Genomic DNA, 16,277 nt, shown 5'->3' on the forward strand with positions numbered 1-16,277 from the left:
TAAATTCCAACATCCAGGAATTTCAGGAAAACATTTCAGACCGTGATTCAAAATTTGGAAGGGTTTCAAGTTGAAAATACTGGAAGATCCTGGACGTATGAACAGAAGAAACAGCATAAGCGCCCATAGGAAGGAGTACTGGGGGAAGAGAAAACTTCAAAGAAAAAATGAAATTGTAGCGTTATCCTAAGTTGTCAATTCGCAAATAAAAATAATGATTAAGAGGTCTAGAATGTCTTTCACTTTTTGAGCCTTCAGTTTCTTTCTGTTTTTATCGGAAATATTTACCTCCCCTGTGGATAGGGTCAAACAATGCATTATCAGTACCAACTGCATGCTGTAAGATGCTACTAAGAGGGAACAACCGAGAAAACTGCACTCGCTCTGTTGTCTTCTAAGTGAAAAAATAAAAGTAACATTAATCTTTAATATACCGTGTAAGGGGGGGGGGGGGTACTGCTTTCTGGAAGATCTCGTTCATAGAGATCTCGTTTTTGCGAGACATGTAGGCTCATTCGACAAGTTAAAATGCGCGATAAATGTCTTTCAATCACAAAGAATACAACTTAATTGTGATGGCGTCGTGAATTTTACGTCAGATCCCGTGAGCCCCCGTGTAGGTGGGGGGGACCCAGACGAGGAATACATCCGCGGTATCCAATTCCCGTCGTAAGACGCGACTAAAAGGGCCGATCAAGGGATAATTGAATTAGAACCATGAAACTTCTTGTGATTGGTACCATCACGCGGGGAACACCAGGGATTGCCTTTACTTGCGAGTAGTACCTCTATGTTAGGTACACGGTAGGTTTGTGATTAGTAGCAGCAGAGTGGTTCACTGTCGGTTTACAGTACCTGTGATTAGTACCACTATATGCGGAACACCACGCACTTACGTTGCCTGTGATTAGTACCCACTACGTTAGGAACACCACGGAATACCGGCGCCCGTGATTAGTACACCTATGTGAGGAACAACACGCACTTACGTTGCCTGTGATTAGTACCCACTACGTTAGGAACACCACGGAATACCGGTGCCCGTGATTAGTACACCTATGTGAGGAACACCATGGGTTTGCGTTGCCTATGAGTGGCGCCATTATGTCAGAAATACCATACGTTTGTGTTACCTGTGCGATGTAGGCCTACAATACTTGTGAGTATTACCATAACGTGTGGAACACCGTGAGTCTACGCTACTTTTGATTAGTACCGCAACATGACAAATACCATGGTTCTACTTTACTAGCGATAAGTACCATTAGGAGTCAGTGGATCGAGTTTGGAATTATTTCCAACTTTCAGTATTGTGAGTTGGATCCGCTGATTATTTTCAAATCATATTCATCTATTCATTCTTCATCAAGTTTTGAATTATGGTCAGTGGATGCATTTTGGAATTTTAAATTTTCATTACATTTCGTCTCCTTTCAAACTATTAGGGCCCCTTTAAACAACACGCATCATTATCATCAGATCCCGTGCCCAAGTCTTGTGGATACACCCTTCTGGTATTTTTTTACAATTGGGTTTATGTCACCCCGACACAGATAGGTCTTATGGTGACGATGGGACAGGAAAGGGCTAGGAGTGGGAAGGAAGCGGCCGTGGACAGCCCCAGCCTAATGTGAAAATTCGAAGCCACGGAAAAGCATCTTCAGGGCTGCCGACAGTGGGGTTTGAACCCACTATCTCCCGAACGCATGTTTACAGGTGCGCGCCCCTAAACACACGTCCAACTCGCTCAGAATCGTTTGAATATTTGCTGCTCATTGTTGTACTGACATTGACAGCTTTGACATAATAATCTGGCTTTGTCAGTAGCATCGGAACTGAAAATAATCTCGGTATTTGTAACTACTGTTAGGTCACGTACAAGCTGTTCTAATTTCACAGCGAAATAACTTCGTTCGCTGAGCAGAAAGATGATTAAAGATAAGGCGTGCAACGGAGTATGAACTCTCTCTGCTGTTATCATGCGGAAATTAATTTAATTTGTTCTGGAGAATTTTCCTCTTCCTTCAACTGTTGAACGCCTGGGCTGGTCCAAATACGCTTCTAGTAGAAATTACTTCAGATTTTTTAATGTGAAAAAGTTTTCATAACCTGATATTGTGACAAGTTATCGGGATTTAAAAATTAAAATCACTACTACGAATCTACGAATTTGATGACCTTTAGATCTACGTGACGTAATTATTTACTGAAGCATAGAACTGCCTTTGTGAATAATGTATCATTGTGTGAGTAAATGGCAATAATTGTCATTAAGATTTTAAGTTACACTAAACAGATGTACGTACTTACAGTATTTAAATGAATTTGCATTTGTTACATAAAATAATACCGTACACATATCGTACGACAAAACTAAGTACTTTGAGACTCGGCATCCCGGAAACCCCCCTTTGACGACCATACATGGAACGATTGGGAAAGTCAATCGCTTCCGCTATCTTGGTGAATGGGTCCATCCCAATGGTAGAGACGGTACATCCATCCTAGAAAGGTGTAACAAACTCAATGCAGCGTACCAACTATCCCACAACCATTATAATAAGAGGTGCATTTCGAAAAATGCAAAGATCTGTCATTACAAAACTGTTGTCAGACCACAGTTTTTGTACGCCTCAGAGACCCTCCTGATGAACAAAAAAGGTACCATGGATGATCTAGAGAAAGCCGAAAGACGTATCCTCAGGAAAATTCATGGACCGAGATTGCTCCCAGATGGAACCTACAGACTTAAATCGAACTCTGAGCTGTATCGACAGTTAGAATCAGCCAATACCAGCATGCGACGTAGGAGGCTTAAGTTCTACGGACACCTACAACGAATGGACAGCAACAGGCTTACCAAGAAGATCTTTTCTTTGGTTAAAAGCTACAAGACTGGTAGCTTGTGGCTTAATGAAGTATAGAGGGACTTGGATTCGGCTGGGATTTCAGACATTGATATAGAAAATCGTTCCAAATTTTGTGCTATGGTACAGTCTTGGACCCCACCACCTAGAGTTCCTAGAAATCGGAAGCCCCTTTCGCAGGAGAGAAAGGAGAAATTATCAGCAGGGCTCAAGAGATATTGGGAACGAAGAAGAGCATCGAGGAAGAACTAGTCATCAGCGCTCCTTAGTGGGCTTAAATCAATAATAATAATAATAATAATAATAATAATAATAATAATAATAATAATAATAATAATAATAATAATAATAATAATAATAATAAATAATACCGTTGTTAAGTTTAAATCCTTTGTTTGTAATATATCATCAACCTTTTATATTATATTTAAGTGTAAGAGGGCCAGCAGCCATAAATTCGCCATTAATAGTCAATAATAATAATAATAATAATAATAATAATAATAATAATAATAATAATGGTCCGACTCGTTGGCTGAATGGTCAGGGTACTGGCCTTCGGTTCACAGGGTCCCTGGTTCGATTCTCTGCCGGGTCGGTGATTTTAATCACTTCTGATTAATTCTGCTGGCTCGGGGATTGGGTGTATGTGTCCGTCCCAACACTCTGCTCATCATATTCAGACAACATACCACACTACCAACCACCACAGAAACACGCAACAGTAATTACATCCCTCCAAATAATAATAGTAATAATAATATTAATAAATCTCTCTCCTATCAAGCCAAACTCGGACATTATAATACCGCGGTGAAACCTAAATGCCTCTGTGCAGCAGAGATAATTGCCAGAAAGAGGAATACCGACATAGAAAAGAAAGAGCGTAAATTTCTGAGGAAAATTCTTTGGCCCAAGAAAGCAACAAGAAATGAGTCTATCTTCCGTTTGAGATCAAATAAAGAGCTGTATGAAAAATGCGAGAACATTTCGACCTCGATAAGATAAGAGAAAGGCAACTGACTTTCTATGGACACCTGAGAAGAATTGGACCGGACCTCCTAGCAAATAAGATCCTCATCTTCCAGGAAAGTAGAAAGACCCAAGTACCATGGCTGAAAGAAGTTCATCAGGAACTTTAAAAAAAATGTGGCATTGAGGAGGGAGACAGTACAAACAGAACAGTGTTCAGAAGGAAAACTGCGGAGGTAACGGATCTGTTCGTAGAGAAACCCAAGAGAACAAAAAGGTTGTTCTCGGATGAGGAACGAACAAGAGCGAGCCAGAGAATGAAGGAGTATTGGTGTAAGAAGAAAGAACATCAACAGTCAAGGATGAAACGATCCTAAATAATAATTTATTTATTTATTTATTTATTCTCGTGTCAGAAACATATACAGTTCAAATATTATATTTTTTGTGACCAGAACTTGGCTACTTCCAGTGCATTTATTGTGGAGTAATGGTCTTTCTAAGTACAGGAGACTGGACACTGTTGGTATTGCAGCAAATATTGTACAGTACTTCTCCACATTCACACTGAATATCATTCTTATCAGAGTATCTCCATCTGGGTAAATTAACCTTTGATCTGCCCACTCCAGATCTCAGTCTATTCAGGGACTTCCAACTCAGCCATTCCTCGTCATGGCCAGGAGGCAAAGTTTCTGAGATTCTCCTCCAACCAGTGGGAAGGTAGGTCGTAGTCTTTCACAGTTGTAGCTTAGCTTCTTCGGCGGTGGTTCCAAGTTCCTTTGATTTTCTAAGGAAGCTCTTCCTTGATTTCAGTCGTCGCGGAAGTCGTTTGTACGCATGCAAAAGATGGGTTCTCTGCTGCTCCACTGTCTTTCTTTCTCTCTTTCCTTACTGGCACCTATTTCTCATCGAATAGGAGGTGTTGCTATTCCTGCGAGGTGGTAAATCCGTTCAACAGTAGTTGAATTCAAGCAGTCTGTTATAATTCTACCGGATTCATTAAGAGCTACATCCAACTATTTGTCAGGCGCTAATAATAATAATAATAATAATAATAATAATAATAATAATAATAATAATAATAATAATAATAATAATAATCAGAGGTAGCGTGATTTGCAATTCACTACATTCATTGTTGTGTTCTCCACACAACAGTTTTTACCCAGCAGTATAATCGATACAGCCTCGCTCTCCAACACGGCCTCTCGCAGAGCAGTTCACTATCCAGTGTGTATGAACACTCAACGGCAAAACATCAGGAATGGATTCCCCACATAGAGGTAAGAAAAATAAATGGTACGATATCATCCGTCCAAAAACGCATAATCGAGGAGTTATGATATTTGTTTGGCCGCCAAGCTCTCCTGATTTTTGACCATTGTAGACACGTGAAGTCTATCATGCATTCGAATGATTACGAACTCTCCGTGCGCACATTGTTGCAGCCTGTCAAGCATTACTGATCTTGTTCGACACTCAGTCGTTAGCAGCATTTCAAAATGTAATACATCCATAGGTGCTATCAATTCAGTAATGAAACTGTCTAATGTTCAGAGAAACACAAGATAAACCATTTATAGACCAGTTCTCTTGTACGTAAGTGAAGCAAGGAACATCAGGAAAAGAGATCAATCCCGAGAGATGAGACTGAGTTTTACAGCAGGAAACTCGCAATGGAACCACAAGAGGAACGAGAAGGTGATGGAAGAACTGAAGGTAGAACCCAGGTTAAAATTTCCATGAAGATACCTGAAGATATGGAACGAACATGCGAACGGAATGGGAATCAATCAATTAATGCTGGTATGCATTTAGGGCAGTCGCCCAGCTGGCACATTCCCTATCTGTTGCTTTCCTAGCCTTTTCCTAAATGATTTCAAAGAAATTGGAAATTTATTGAACGTCTCTCTTGGTAAGTTATTCCAATCACTAAGTCCCCTTCCTATAAATGAATATTTGCCTCAATTTGTCCTCTTGAATTCCAACTTTATCTTCATATTGTGATCTTTCCTACTTTTAAAGACGCTACTCAAACTTATTCGTCTACTAATGTCATTCCACGCCATCTCTCCGCTGACAGCTCGGTACATACCACTTAGAAGAGCAGCTCGTCTCCTTTCTCCCAAGTCTTCCCAGCCCAAACTTTGCAACATTTTTGTAACGCCCCTCTTTTGTCGGAAATCACCCGGAACAAATCGAGCTGCTTTTCTTTGGATTTTTCCAGTTCTTGAATCAGGTAACCCTGGTGAGGGTCCCATACACTGGAACCATACTCTAGTTGGGGACTTACCAGAGACTTATATGCCCTCTCCTTTACATCCTTACTACAACCCCTGAACACCCTCATAACCATGTGCAGAGATCTGTACCCTTTATTTACAATCCCATTTATGTGATTACCCCAATGAAGATATTTCCTTATATTAACACCTAGATACTTACAACGGTCCCCAAAAGCAACTTTCACCTCATCAACGCAGTAATTAAAACTGAGAGGACTTCTCCTATTTGTGAAACTCACAACCTGACTTTTAACCCCGTTTATCAACATACCGTTGCCTGCTGTCCATCTCACAACATTATCGAGGTCACGTTGCACTTGCTCACAATCTTGTAACTTATTTATTACTCTATAGAGAATAACATCATCCGCAAAAAGCCTTACCTCTGATTCCACTCCTTTACTCATATCATTTATATATAAGAAAACATAAAGGTCCGATAATACTGCCTTGAGGAATTCCCCTCTTAATTATTACAGGGTCAGATAAAGCTTCACCTACTCTAATTCTCTGAGTTCTATTTTCTAGAAATATAGCAACCCATTCAGTCACTCTTTTGACTAGTCCAATTGCACTAATTTTTGCCAGTAGTCTCCCATGATCCACCCTATCAAAAGTTTTAGACAGGTCAGTCGCAATACAGTCCATTTGACCTGAATCCAGATATCTGATTTATCTTGCTGGAATCCTACAAGTTGAGCTTCAGTGGAATAACCTATCCTAAAACCGATCTGCCTTCTATCGAACCAGTTATTAATTTCACAAACATGTCTAATATAATCAGAAAGAATGCCTTCCCAAAGCTTACATGCAACGCATGTCAAACTTACTGGTCTAATACCGTTTCCTTTATACACATGAGCTACTATAGCAACTCGCCATTCATTTGGTATAGCTCCTTCAAGCAAACAATAATCAAATAAGTACTTCAGATATGGTACTATATCCCAACCCATTGTCTTTAGTATATCCCCCGAAATCTTATCACCGAGCTCGATAGCTGCAGTCGCTTAAGTGCGGCCAGTATCCAGTATTCGGGAGGTAGTAGGTTCGAACCGACTGTCGGCAGCCCTGAAGATGGAATTCACCCATGGTATCTCCTGCCTGTTGTAAGAGGCGACTAAAAGGGGCGACTAAGGGATGATCCAATTAGAACCATGAAACTACTTTTAATTAGTACACGCACGCACATTAATGGTGTCCCGACATAAACAAGCAACACCGCCCCACTTCAATACTGAAAAGGAGGGGAGAGAGTAAAGGGATAGTGTTGAAGGCCACTCCAGTGCTGAAAAGGAGGGGAAGGGAGTGAACAGGAAGTGCTGAATACACTGTGTGTGTATTCAGGCGTTATACTGTAACATTGTGTAATAAGATGGCTCCTATCCTATCACAGGTGAATCGAGGCCGTATTATTGGCATGTGGGAGGCTCACATGGTCCCCCAAGCAATAGCACAAGCAATAGCACAAGCAATAGCACAAGCAATACCATGCAGTCTTAAGAGAGTTTGGAGGTGGATGGAAATATGGCAAGAACGAGGTGAAGAAGGATTGGTAGACCCGATATAACGCAGCCACAAAATATTCCTAACTAGTATAAAATACTTTTCGGTTAAAAACCTCCTTTACCTCTTAATACTGTAATTAACAGAGTAGGCTACTTTTTAATTTTTTATGTTAAAATGCTATTTGTTCGGGGCACAATATATGAACCTGCATGTAATTGGAATTGCGAAAGTGTTGAGTGTTGAATGTGAGGAACATTAAGGACGACACAAACACGCAGTCCCCAGGCCAGGGATATAATCATTTACAATTAAAACCCCCTGACCCGGCCGGGAATCGAACCCGGGGCGGCCGGACGCGTTGCCCCGTACACCGCGGGACCGGACGAGTAGGTAACCTAATGCTGTACTTCAATACATCCGCCACTGTGCCCATTTCGATCACAATGAAGTCTTGTAGCGGGCTGTCTGCATGCAGTCCATGCAGCAATGCGTTAAGCGAGAAGGTGAGTCATTGTGCCTTCGACACTACCCCTTCACTCCCTACCCCCATGTGTTGTACTGGATTGGCCTTCAACACTACCCCTTCGCTCTATCCCCTTCTCTTCAGTACTGGGGTGGGGCAGTGTTGATTGTTTATGTCGGGACACCATTAATGTGCACGTCTGTACCATCACGCAGGGAACACCATGGGTCGCATTTACTTGCGCGTTGTACCACTATGTTAGGTACGCAATGGGTTTGTGATTAGTAGCGACAGTGTGTGAATCAGGACGTGGGTCCTACAGTACCTGTGATTCGTACCCCTATATGAGCGACACCATGGTGTTAGCGACACCATGGCTCTACCTTACCTATGCTCAGTTCCCACTATGTGAGGAATTCCACGGGATACTACGGGTCCCTGTGGTTAGTCCACTTATGTGAGGAACGCCATAGGTTTGCGTTGCCTTTATAGGTTTGCGTTGCCTGCAAATAGCGCCGCAATATGCGAAACACCATAGGTCTGTGTTACATGTGCGCATTACACTACCTGTGAATAGGACCATAATCTGTGGAATACCGCGAGTCTCCCCTACTTTTGATTAGTACCGCAACATTACACATAGCATGGTTCTACTTTCCTAGCGATACATACCATTATGAGGGGCTGATGACCTGGATTTTGGACCCGATTCGACTATAAGCATAATCGATTCAGCATCGTGCTATAGACGCAGTCCCTTGGTCAGTAATACTATTGTTTTATGCCAGCTTTTGTGCATGTGAGGCACTGTTGGTCGGATCCACTGATCGTTTTAAATTCATCTCCGTCCATCCATTCATTCTTCGTCCTCATGCTTTGAATTCTGGTCAGTGGAGGATTTTGGAATTTTAAGTTGTCATTTCATTTCGACTCATTTCGTACCATTAGGGGCCGATGACCTCGATGTTAGGCCCCTTTAAACAACAAACATCAATCATCAATCAATCGATATTTCGATTCCCTAATTGGAGCGCCTATCAAGTGGATTATCTATATTTATTTATTTATTTATTTATTTACTTACCGTGCAGTTAGGGGCGCGCAGCTGTGAGTTTGCTTTGAATTCTTATATTATTTCTGACGATGCGACTTAATTCCAGTTATATTTATTTATTTCTTTTTAAGTATCTTGATCGGACGGAATGTTCTCTTTCTATTCTAACATGTTATCCTTTCAAAGTAGAATTGATTGCTGTAATTTCTCCCAGCCTTTAAAAATGAACAAGAAATGACTAATATGTACCGGGCTCAAACGGTTGAAACGCTGGCTTCCTGGTACAAACTTCCAGGCTCGTTTCCAGCTCAGTCCGGTGGTATTTGAAGATGCTCAAATACGTCAGCCACGTATTGGTAGATTTACTCGCTTAAGGCGACACTTCGGATATAAAGATATTTTTACCTAATGTATGGATTTTCACGAAACTTTGTGGGATTTAATTTTTAACGTATGGCATATAAATATATACAGAAACAAGAAAGCAAGTACATTATATTTTAATGTCCAAAGATGTTATCCATTCTAGAGCCTCTGTATTGGCCTCTAGAAAATCAAACCAATCTCCAGGGTAGGCTCTTCTGCTACACTCCTTTACAATGTGTTCGATGGTTTGAAAAGGAGCACCACAGTCACACTCGGGGGATTGTATCTTTCCCCATGTATACAGGGACGTAGCACAGACACCATGACCACATCGAATCCTATTAAGGATGGTCCAAGTTCTTCTTGGGAGATCAGACCTCGAATTAGGTGGGAAGAAAGGCCAGAGATGTTCACCTGTTTTTTGAGATCCAATCTTCCCTCCATTGGGCATAGGGGTTGACATTGTCTTGTGTGAGCTTCTGAGCGAACTTAACTGGCGGATGTCTAGATTTCAACCGGTTCCTCTGAAGGTCAGGAATATTGGAGCGAATGGGCAAGTCAGGGTTCTCATTTATCTTGGAGTATTTTCTCAACAGTGCTTGTGCTCTACGGAATGAAGGAGGCATGATGTTGCTCAAGACAGGAAGCCAGTGGGGAGGAGTTGATCTTATTACACCTGAAATAATCCTCATTGTGTTGTTGAGTTGAGTGTCAACAATTTTCACATGGCAGCTGTTGATCCACACAGGAGCACAATATTCTGCCGCTGAGAAAACTAAACCAAGGGCAGAACATCTCAAGGTAGTTGCAGAAGCACCCCAGGTTGTACCACACAACTTCTGCAGAATGTTGTTACGACTCCTAATCTTTGCTGCTGTATTTACTAGATGTTGCCTGAAGGAGAGTGTCCGATCCGATGTTATACCTAAGTACCTTGGGTAATTATTGTGTCTGAGGACCTTGGAGAGTACAGTTTGCCATTTTGTTATTTAGATGAAAATAGGACACCTCAGTTTTGCTGGTGTTTGGTTGGAGTCTCCATTTCCGAAAATAGTCACTAAGAATGGAAAGGTCATCAGTTAAAATGTTCTCCGTTTCTTTCAGGTTACTATGACTTGTAGCTATCAGGTATTTTTTTCATATACAATTAAATTTTTTCCAAAATATTTCTTTAAATTTTTAATTCCATTTTTTCATGAAATTTAATCAACATGTTAATGTAAATTGGTAATTAGGTAGATAATACTTCTTTTAAAAGCGCTAAGTATACATTTTTTCTGTATATAATTTATATAAGGAGATATATCGTACTAAAGTTTGTGTAATTACGTTCTAAAATTTGGGACTTAAGAATCCCTACTACTTGAAAAAATTCTGCAGTCAAATATTCCATACGCAGGTTTCTTAATATAGCTGTGATACAAATACCATACAAATTTTATTACATTTGGCAGAATATTATGGGAGAAAAACGGGATTTAAATGTAACATTACAATTGGCGAACAAAGCATTATTACAGTGATGAATTGTTTGAATTGAGCGGAATAACTTCGTGAGAAGAAAAAAGAAACTAAATCCTTTCAATTTCATTCATTAAAACAATTTACCAAAATGACAAAAACATTGATTTTTATCTCCGGACTGTCGCCTTAGGTGCAGCCAGTATCCAGTATTCGGAAAACAGTGTGTTCGAACCCTACTGTCGGCAGCCCTGAAGATGGTTTTCCGTGGTTTCCCATTTTCACACCAAGTAAATGCTGGGGATGTATCTTAATTAAGGCCGTGGCCACTTCCTTTGCACTCCTAGTCGCTTCCTGTCCCATCGTAGCCATAAAACATATCTTTGTCGGTGAGACGTAAATCAATTTGCAAAAAGAAATGATTTACTTGCAATAAAAGAACTCCCGCCAGACTAAATTCCGGCACATCAGCGTCTTTGAAAACCGTAACATTAGTTGCTGGGAGGTAAAAACAAATATTTTGATTGACTAATATATCAGGATTGAATTGTGTGGCTTATATATTCACCTGTTAAGTCTTTATCGAGATGATCCACCTGCTGCTAGTTGATCCTCACTTGCTGCTGTCTCTTTGCCTCTCCTGGCCGCAGACACTGCTAATACCCAACCAAGCGGAGTAGGAAATTGGCTCCCTTTAGATTTCATGAGAACAATACCGAGTTAACTCTGCTAGTTGAGGTTGCGATCACTGAAGTTCCGTTATCGTACTCAGCAACTTGGCTTCAACTACTTTCGCGGTTTCCTCAAGGAAATTGAAGTTCCTTCCCGTGTTAATGGAATTGCTTCGGCTGTGCAAAACAATACATGAATGAACGGTGAGAAGGTGACATTTCTTTCTCTCGTGTACATGCAATGAGAGAAGAGTGCTTATCATGTACGTAAGTAAAGGATGTTGTTAAGACTTCTGTCGATAACTTCAGGTAGATTTGTGGACAAGATATCAGGTAATTGTACATTATTTAAAATAGAGAGGGCTCTAGTAAGAAAGAATTACGCTCGCCGGACAAGGAATTACTCACCCTAGTGAACACATGGATCGTTAAGTCTGTAGAGATGGCGCAGCAAACGAGTCTTGTGCTGAACCGCATGCGCAGTGCCTCTACGTGAACATAAGCCAGTGTATGGACAGTGTATGGCAAAGAAGGGCAATACGGTGCGTGAAGTTGCTGGATTTGTTGATGTTTCGCAGCGGACGAGCAGTGGTGTACCACACGTGTCCACGAAACACGACGTCAGAATTGTGGTCGAAAGAAAATCCTGACTAAAAGGGACCGGAGACGCGTTTTACGGCTTGTGAAATAAAATCGGTTATAAACCCGATAGGAATTGCTGCAGTCAGTGAATGAAGGTCCATCCAAACCTGTTCAGCAATGAAGACTTGGAGTCGGTCACCTCGCACCTGGCACATAAAGTTGCGTGTCCTCATTGGGCTAGAAATAATCGAACGTGGACAATCCCTGATTGGCGGAACCCATTAGGATCAGGCAGAGTGCTTAGAGGCACTTGAGCAAAAGTAGTACAGGGACCACCAGACTTAAGTGAACGGATGGAAGAAGCAGGCAGACAGCCACAATATGAAAGCGTATTGTTCCAAGAAAAAGGAGAAGACTATAGCTAAGTGTTAAGTAGCCCCGTGGTCACTAGTCACTAGTTTCAGGGTTTCATTATTATATTCTGGGCTTTCTTTCTGTCTTCACACCAAGTTGTTCCAGTCTTATTCTTTGGTCTTTCCTCTAGTCAACTTGCCATTTGTGAATTTTGGATCTGAAGATTAACCTGTTTTGGACATCATCTGGTGTAATTCCTGCCTGTTTCAGGTCAGTTTTGATTTCACCAACCCATTTCATTATGTCTATTTTGGCTTTACTCTTGTCTTCATAGAATTCGAATATTTGTTCTGTAAGTCTGTCTGGTCCATTCTTTTAATGTGTCCATAGAATTTTAGCCGGCGTTTTCTAATGTCACTCTGAATATTTGTCTATTGTTTGATTTCCTGTCTGCTTCTGAATCGGTATTGTCTGTGTGGGAGATTTTGTCCTAGAAATTTTTCTTATGATTTTGCCTTTCTTTCTTCTCAGTGTTTTCAATATCTGCTTTCCTGTTCAAAATTAGCGTTTCTGATCGATAAAGACATTCTGGTTTAATATCTGTATTGTAACTTATTTTTTGTTTGTTTTGGCCTACTAGTGACCACGGGGCTACTTAACACTTAGCTATATTCTTCTCCTTTTTCTTGGCGCAATATGCTGTCATATTGTGGCTGTCTGCCTGCTTATTCCATCCGTCCACTTAAGTGTGGTGGTCCCTGTACTACTTTTGCTTGTGAGGGACAGTGGGAAGACTCTCTGTAGGATGGGCTGTTTGTACTGAGATCAGTTCTTTGTCGTCTCTAGTGAGACCCTGTAGGTCTGATTTTAAAGAGATGATCTACTTGGTCTTGGAAGCCTTTTCCTCTACTTGTCACTGTGAGGATTCTGTTGGTGAGCTTGCAGGGTTTCAGGCGGCTCATCTGCCTTTTTCTCATACACGTGATTATGTCTTCCTGATGTTCATAGATATCGTTGTTGTGCCATACTGTTCTCATATGGCTCCTAGTATCCTCTTAAGATCTTCCTGTCTTAAGTTCTAGCCTCCTGAATCGCCCTTTCGATTCACCAAGAGGCACTCAGAGGCATATAGTACAGTAATGTCTTTATTATTATTATTATTATTATTATTATTATTATTATTATTATTATTATTATTATTATTATTATTATTATTTCTGATGAGGCCTGCTAAGGATCACGTGCCAATTTAAGTTCAGTTCTTCATACTTTGTTGTTTTCTCTTCCGTTCCATCCAATATTCTTTCATCCTTTAACTATGCTGTTTCTTTCTATCTTCGGACCACTTCACACCAGACTTCTTGTTCAATTTTCCTTGGAATCCTTCCATACTTACTACCCTCTTTACAAAAATCTCTGTTCATAGTTTCTTCTTCTCTTATATTATTTCTTTCTAAATTTTTCTGTACTTCGTGAATCCAACTAGTTGTTGCCTTTTTGTCCCAAAGGTACTTGAAAATTCCTTTTGTTAATCTGGAATTATTATTATTACGTGTGGTGAGGGCTTTTCTCTCTCTTGGTAGCTCTGATCGATATTAAGGCGAAAGGAGTTGTGGCTGTGATAGAACTGAAGACTTCTGAGGTGGAAAGAAAAGTCTAGTAATGTTGTGAGGATTAGTTTCAAAGAGGGCGCAGAGTGCCGTCTTCGTCCTCCTCCTCTGAGAACAGTCGCATTGTGAAAGACAACATTTCGTTCCACAACTTCTATCTGTTCTTCTGAACGCATTTGAAAGACTTCTATTCCCAAGAGACCTAAAGGCTAACCGAACACAGAACTTTATAGTATCCGCTAACTTCGTACGTAAAGTTCTTCTTGTTGTACAGTGCTGCTGTAACCATCTGAGACATAGATGTTGCGAATTGCTTTGTTCTAACGTATGCCTCAAAAGTGAGGGGCGTAGTCTCAAATCTGAGCTGTTTACTTGCCCATGGAGATGGATCGAATGCTGTTTTTATGGACCTTAGCCCTAATGTGTATTCAAAACTCATAACATAATCGTTGTGCAGTTTAAAATATACAGTAGAAACCGCTTATAACACCTAAGAAGCGACCGCCAATCAAAGCTCGTTATAAGCGGTAGTCTTATAACCGGTTATAGCAATTAAGAAGGTACAACCAATTAACGTTCGTTACAAGCGATAGTCTCACAAACAGGTTATAACGACTCCGAAGGGATCGCCAATTAACGTTCGTTATAAGCGATAGTCTCACAGACCGGTTATAACGAGACCGAAGGGACAGCAAATCAACGGTCGTTATAAGCGATAGTCTCACAAACCAGTTATGACGACTCTAAAGGTACCTCCAATTAACGCTCGTTATAAGCGATAGTCGCACAAACCGGTTATAACGAGTCCGAAGGGACTGTCAATTAACGGTCGTTACAAGCGATAGTCTCAAAAACCGGTTATAGCGAGTCCGAAGGGACTGCCAATTAACGGTCGTTATAAACAATAGTCTCACAAACCGGTTATAATGACTCTGAAGGTACCGCCAATTAACACTCGTTGTAAACGATAGTCTCACAATTCGGTTATAACGAGTCCGAAGGGATCGCCAATTAACACTCGTTATAAGCGATAGTCGCACAAACATGATTTCTGTAGTTATAGCAAAAATGTCATCTGTAAGTTTTAAGCTGCACACTTACATGGTTAATTAAGAGAATAAAGTTAATACTTCAAAAATATAAGTGAAACTTGCATACGTACCCGTTCTTCGCACGGGAGTTGGTAATTGATTTTACGATCCCTTAATGAATTTATGCGAAGTTACATGCCTGTATTCAAACGTTTAATACGGCATGTTAAACTGATATTCTCCTACGAAAGCACGTGACAGTACCGTGAAGTACGATACAGCTGAAGAAAGTGGAGACAGAATGGGGTAGATCACAGTGTTTGTTGAATGATACAGTTCCTGGTCCGAAGTTGTGTGTAAACATCTTAATAATGACATTGTCCTTGAAAGTTATGGACGAAACTCATCTGTTGACCATCATTTTAAAACATTTAAAACCATTTGAGATCTGGCTAATTATATTGATTCTGTTTTTCTTGACTTGTGTAATTGTCCTTGAATTGTCAAAAACAAGACTTGTATTGACAATATTGGATTTTGCCAATACAAATTGTGTTGGTGTTACTAGAGTAACATCGAGAGTAAGACAATGGTTCTTAATAGGCAATTATTAACTCCATAAAATCGTTAATATATACAACGAAGATTCAAGGTGTTTTAACTTAAAGACATACGTTTTATTGTTACATGATCTGAAAAAATTATTTTGTCACTCATGCTTACAAAGCATATTTTAGCTCAATAGAATATGTTCACGATCTTATTAAACCTTGGGTAAATGTTAATTGGCTGATGATGCTCTCAAAAAGGAGCGAAGCATGTACCATGTTAACAATTTAATAAGGATGTAAGTCCTCATTAATTTATTATGTATTGAATAGATGGTTTTTAATAAAATTATAATAATTTGTATCACTGATCTACACTTCCATGAAAAAATGAGTGTAAAAGCAGAATGGAGACAGCATTGGGAACAATGTCCACCCACCAAATCCTTTCTTATTAAAGACCCAATGAAGAAAGTGCCAGGTTTCGATCTTCCTCGACAT

The sequence above is a fragment of the Anabrus simplex genome, chromosome 10 (assembly GCF_040414725.1).
Source record: "Anabrus simplex isolate iqAnaSimp1 chromosome 10, ASM4041472v1, whole genome shotgun sequence".
Lineage (NCBI taxonomy): Eukaryota > Metazoa > Arthropoda > Insecta > Orthoptera > Tettigoniidae > Anabrus > Anabrus simplex.